This window comes from Cornus florida, unplaced genomic scaffold (assembly GCF_030987335.1).
Source record: "Cornus florida cultivar Cherokee Brave unplaced genomic scaffold, ASM3098733v1 CherokeeBrave_3.0.0_Hap2_Chr11, whole genome shotgun sequence".
NCBI lineage: Eukaryota > Viridiplantae > Streptophyta > Magnoliopsida > Cornales > Cornaceae > Cornus > Cornus florida.
The window spans coordinates 140,331,573-140,338,570 of NW_026775581.1; positions in this window are offsets into that span (position 1 = coordinate 140,331,573).

Genomic DNA, 6,998 nt, shown 5'->3' on the forward strand with positions numbered 1-6,998 from the left:
GGGTATTACAATACATTCTTATACATATACATTCATAAGGTTGTCAATGAGCATGCATATTGAAGATAATTTCTATAAAGGTGGCAGGGGTATAATGGTACATTCGCAAGGAAATTACAAATTATTCCGTGGCCAATGAATGGATACTGGTGACACACATGAAATAAATTACAAGAATGCACATACACAATTAGCTAATTCAATTAATTTAAATTAACCCAAATAAAACAATTAAATAAAAAAATTAATCAAATAAACACATAGTTAAATATAAAATCAAATAACCAGCTAGTTACATAATAAAATAAAAATGCAATTAAAATACTTAAATAAATTTCCAGAAATTAGGGGTATTACAATACATTCTTATACATATACATTCACAAGGTTGTCAATGAGCATGCATATTGAAGATATTTTCTGTAAAGGTGGCAGGGGTATAATGGTACATTCATAAGGAAATTACAAATTATTCCGTGGCCAATGAATGGATAACGGTGACACATACATTTCCTCTTTGAGATGGGATTTGTATTGATAAAGTAATATATATATATATATATATATATATATATATATATATATATACATACATATATATATTAACATTCTAGGGTTTAAGCCTTTGAGTGAACCCTAAAAGTGAGCTACAATGAGAGTTAATTGAGAGCTAAATATGAATACACTTTTATGAGATTATATGTAATGATGAAATCTTGATTTAAGCTCAAAAAACCATTCAGAGAATTCACAAGTGTATATGATCAAATGGAGGCTATAGTTGTGATTTTTGCTGGTACAGAAGCTGTGTTGGTGGTCTAAGTTTGGTTTGAGCTTGTTGTGGAGCTTGTACAAGGTTGAGACAAGTGTAACTTCATATTTTACATCTATAGAAAACATGTTTATGACCATCTTTTAGCTGCATTTGATTTTGATGTCTCAAACCTGTGTATCAACTTATTTTTCTGGTTTAGCTTATTGATTTGAACTTATTATCACTATACCTTGTTATGAGGTGCATTATTATCATCTTAGCAAGTTTCTGTAGCTGAATCAAGGTTATTGAAGTTGAGGTTTGCACAATATTAAGGTCAATACAGTTTTTGACCTTGTGAAACCCCAGTTTTGAAATTTCTGCAGAATTAAGCCTATTGTTGAGTAATATTTGTATACACATGCTATATTCATCTTGATTATCATCTAAGCATGTCTGTAATAAAGATAAAAGGTTGTGGATCCCATCTATGAGTTTGTGGGACACGAAATTTCAATTTTACCCCTCTAACCCTAGTTTTAGCAGAATGAAAACAGGGTGCCTGTGTTGATACTTTAAGCTTGTTTCTCACTCTAATCTTGTATTACAGCTTAAGTATTATTGATTGTAAACCTTTTTATATATTGGTTATGAGCTGCGAGTGTTCATTTGGTCCAAGTAAGGGTGCTGTGGACAGAGGGAGTACAGTGTGCACTTTGTGTTGCTAGTGTGTGTAAAAACTGTGAAAGATAGTGTTTCATCCTATACAAAGGTGTGTGCAGAGAGTAAGACAACTGATTGTGTAACTACTTGCATACAACTAATGGAGATTTTATTGGCTGAGACGAAGAACTCGAGTGGGTTGGGCAAGCTTGAGGTATAACTTGAGCCCAACCCACCTTATGAAATGCTAAACCCAAGCCCAACCCTAACCCTATCCTCAACCTGAGCCCAACCCATCATTTTACTTTTAAATTCGGGTTTGCAACTCGAACTTAGATTCTGGGTTAAAACTTCGGGTTAATTCGGATTAGTCCTATGGCTAATCTTTACACCAAAAATTTAATATTATCTTGAATTAGTTTTAGATTAAATTACTCTTAAATATGAAAAAAGTTTAAAGATTTTTTATATATTTTTAATAAATTACAAACAAAATTTTAGAAAATTAATTATCCTAAATGTTAACATAAATAAGTTAAGATTTAACAAAGGAAGTTGAAAAAAAAAGAAGGCAATCATAGTTTAAATATTATATATAATGTATTTACAAGTAAAAAATATATATATAAATAATATTAGAATTCGGATTTGGGTTAGCTCAGGTTGCTAATACTTCAACCCAAGCCCAACCCTAATTAAATTTGGGTTGAGATTTTTCAACCCAAGCCCAACCCTAATTGAAAAATGATTGCCCAAGCCCAAAAAAAATCAGGCTGGGTTCAGGTTGCCCGACCCAAGTTGCACCCCTACCAAGAACCAAGGTTTTTCCTATTAAGAGGGTTTTCCTTGTAAATGCACTGAGTCTTGTAAGTGTGTGTGGAATCTTGTTGAATTTGTTATCATACTTATCACATTGCATTGATCATACAAAGAAAAAAAGTTTATAGAAGAACCAATTCACCCCCTGTTGATTCATAAATTCACCATTATGACAAATTAGTTGATAATTCTATCGGGGCAAAGGAAAGGTAGGTGGCATCAAATTGTTTAGGTTTTCTAATCTAGACTGAGCTGTGTGTGTCTATATATAATATGGGTGTATATATATATGGTGTTCATGCTTTTGTTACTGATTTATCTTGAGTGTATGGATTTAATGATTCCAACCCAAATGGGTTGTATCTTAGAGAGAGAAAGTATGTGAGTATAGAGAGAGAAAGAGGGGTGGGATGGATTAGAAATTGCCATGGCTTTTTATTGAAAACTACTCATTACTAATGAACCCTCACGTCATTGTTTGTTTGTGGGTGATGGTGGGGGGTGATAGTGGTGGCGGTTGTGGGTGATGGTGGGGGGTGATAGTGGGCAAGGTTTTTTTTTTTTTTTTTTTTTTTTTTTTTTTTTTTCATCAAAGTGTAATAATTTAAAAAAGGTTAAAATGATAATTTTATTATTTAAATTAGTCAATTCACAAGTCAAAGGGTAAAAATATCATTTTATTTTATGTCAGAGGTAAAGGGGGTGTCATTGTTAACTTAACCAAATCCGAGGAGTGTCATTATTCAAAAATTGATCAACTTTCATCTGACTGTAAATAAGATAAACTTTAGAGGATGTGAGTGTAATTAACCGATTATTTTATATTTTGTTTCAATGTTGAAGGTTGTACAAGGGCCAAAGTTTGTATGTGTAGCCTTGCCAATGAAAAAGAAAAGAAAAAGAGGCTGGACAAGGAACATTTATTAATATTGTTATTTTCATTTTTATTTTGGCACAAAGGAAGTATTTTTTTTTTTTTTGTTTTTTGAATATACAGAGTAATTATTTTAGAAATATAAATGTTTAGTGGAAGGGTATAATCAATAATGGGACGATGAAAGATTCTATTTTATGTTAAAAGACAATTAAGTGTATTAAATTTCAAAATATTAATATTCTATCCTAAATTATTTCAACTCAATTTAGCCAATTTACTAGCAGTAGTCTCATTGAGCCGACTTCCAAAAATGATAAAGATGCCCTTATTAGGAAAAAAAAAGGCATCTGATATCATCTCTCTCTAAATTCTTAGGCACTCAGAGCTTCCAGGCTAGTCAAACGGCCCTTTCTGTGAGGAGCAATCCAAACGCGCCTGCAACGGGCTGGCAATAATTGGGCGAGCCCGCATAGGTTCGCAATCTGGTTTGTGGAATACCTAATTTTATTATTATTATTATTATTATTATTTTTGTCTTTTTCTTTGTCAAAACGACATCGTTTTGGGCAAAGCTTTATTTTTTTTTTTATTTTTATTTTTTTTGTTTTTAAATTTCAGGCTTCAACGGTCAGGAATAGTGCCTTAAGGCACTGTTTGGCAGCTTGATTTTTTGGAAAAAAAACCAAAAAAATAGGTTATCTTGAACTCATTTTTTTAAAAATAAAATAAAATAAAATTCATTAAATAAAACAGAAATTGTTTAGGCACTGTTTGTCCAATAAAAAAAAATTTTGATTTGGGCAAAAAAAAAAAATTTTAGAACCTTTATTTTTTTCCCTTAAAAATTGATTTTTCTAAACTTTTTTTGCTTTAAGTTTTAAATTTCTGCCACAAATAGTGCATTTGACCGTTAAAGTACTGTTTAGTTGACACAAACAATGCCTTAACGACTATAATTTGAAAAAAAAAAAAAAAATTAAAAAATCATTTCTGTTCTATAACTACCTCAACTCCTACCATCATTTATCACATCTAACCCATCCTTATTATCTACTATTCAAGTTATTTCTTCTTCTATTTTCTCAATCTTAGCTATTATTTTCAAACTCATTTCGATTCTATAGATCATCAACATCCGTTTTATTACAACACCCAATTCAACTCATAACGATGAGTTTTTGCTATTTTCCAAAAACAATATCGATTTGCCTTCATAGCCAGAACTATATTCTAATTATTATGGAGGAGAATCTCAATTTCCTTCTCAACAACCATCCTAACCTTCTCATCAATATTGTGGTACTAATGTTCTACAATCAAGTAACTCACAACCTTTGACAAAAAAACCGATTATCCAAAATTCAAATTGGTCCAAGGTCAAAAATGAGGCTTTTTGCTGGTCATGGATGTCCATTACCTCTAATGCGATTATGGGGGCACACCAAAGTAAAAAGAAGTTATGGGAGTGAATCCTGGAATGTTATGTACAACATATTGGTGTTCCAACTTCCCGAAATCCAGGAGCTTTGATGAATCGTTGGTCCACCCTCCAAAAAAAAATCAGCAAATTTTTCGGGTGCATGATTAACATCGAAATGAATCGTCCCAGCGGCTTCAACGCTGATGATATGGTGAGTTATTTATTATTTAAATAAAACTCGTAAATATTTTAAACAGTCGGCTTTTAATTTTTTGTTAATTTTTTCGTGTAAATGATAGCAGCTAAAGACCTGTTTTATAGACAAACAGGTGGCGAATTTAAGTTGGAAAAAGTAGAAAAAGGAAAAAGAAAAAACTGCCAAAAAAGAATAGTGAATTTGACTTTGACATTAATGAGTTTGTTGGACACTCATTACCATCTACTCCGTCAAGTCAAGCAGCCACGACAGATGGAGCTTCAACTGAAGAATCACCACACATAGGGAAAAATGATTCACCCGGTGTGGAAGTATATCAACAACTACAACGACCAGCAGGAAAAAAAAAGGGCGAAGCAACACCGAACAAAAAATAATTCAGCATTTGAATTGCAAAATTCATTCGTTACCAATTTTAATGATCTCAAATGCCATTATGAGGGTCTTCAGCATTTGAATTGCAAAATTCATTCGTTACCAATTTTAATGCTCTTAAATGCCGTTATGAGGGTCGTCAGGAGAAAATGAAAGATGCCTAAGTGGCATGAGAGGTAACAAAAGCAGAAAAAGAAAAGACGAGGCAGCTAGAGATTCAAGAGAAACAAAAAGCTAAAGAGAAGGACATCATGTTAACATATCCAAATTTGGCACCAATAGAAGCGGGAAAAGCTTGGATTATTGCGCGATAAAATGAGATATTGAAATCTTTACATTCATGATCCGTCTCAAAGTTCCCATAGGATTTTTTTATCCTTGGTCTATTTATTTTCTTATTCTAATTTAGGATATTGTATTGTTTAAGTTATTTTTAATTATTTCTTTTTTTTTTTTAATCCATAATGGATAATGTATTATTTAAAGTTATAATATCAATCCTAACCTTTTTTAATAATTTGCAAAAATATTGTTTGATTGAAAAATATTGTCGTGAGAAACAATTTCATCATTTTAAATATTAAAAAACCATTACATAATAAAATTCTAGTATACGAAATATAGTCGTTACAAAATATAACCGTTAGGAATATAGCAGTTAGAAATATAGCCATTAGGAAAATATTTAAAAATATATTATTAATTTTTTTTTTTTTTTTTTTAGAGCGAAAATCCGAAGAGCCTGATGGAGTGCCTGTTTCTGGAGAGCGAAAGCTGCTGACGAACTCTTGAAATTGTGGATGTGGCTCTTAAAAAAGCTGAAATGACATTTTTAGAGAGTCAAAATTCAGAGAGACTGGTGTGGATACCCTCAGGGACCCAAATGCCTCCTTCAAGAGCCACTTTCTACGCCATTTTTAACATTACCACATTCCAAATATCTTTCTCACCTCCGATCATAGTGTATCGTCATCTCCACCTATCACACTTCACTGTAACACTAACCCTATCACATCCTTCGAATCAACTATGCTAATCATTCCAGAATTCCATTGCACGACAAACAACAGGCATAACAATCTCAAACTTCTCTCTAGTCAACTTTTTTCATTAGATTCAAGGCACAACAAACATTTATCCTCGTTTGTGCACATGATCATTCTAGTAGTGTGAAATCCGCTAGCGAGATTACATCACTATCTCCAGTACACTTGATCGTCCCACCAATAGTGTGGGAAATGCTGGCTTTTGTAACCATATCGCTGGACCACTTTAGTCATTGTTTGCCACCATCTCCAATTCTCCATCTGCACCACTTTCCAACTTCTATCCTCAGTCATTGTTTGCCAATATCTCATCTTCACCGCTTTCCAACTTCTATCCACCCAGGTCCAACATCACAACCACCACCTCCACCCTAAATCTGAGTCGACCTATCTCCAGATTCAAACAAGCCAACTCTTTTCACTCAAAACCACACATTACCACCTAGAATCACAACACACAAACCTACCACCATCAACCCAATCAATCCAAGAAGCTGGTGACCATAGTGATGTCCATTTATTAGCGAAAGAGAAAGCATATGGTGAGTATGACGACTAGTCAAAGACATCGCCAAAGGACTCGTGTAGACTTGGGTTTAAAGCGAAAAATATCATACCATGTGGTGGAGTAAGTCGTTACAAATGATATTAGAGACTAACTCAGCCGAAAGTGTAGCCAACAAGGACGTTGGGCCCCAAAAGGAGGGTGACTGTGGTAACCCAGTGGCAAAAAACTCTGGTTTGCCGTGGATGGGTGCAAAACGCTCTGGCAGACTAGCACACTGGACGAGTTAGAGGTACACAATCCCACATCATATACGATTTAT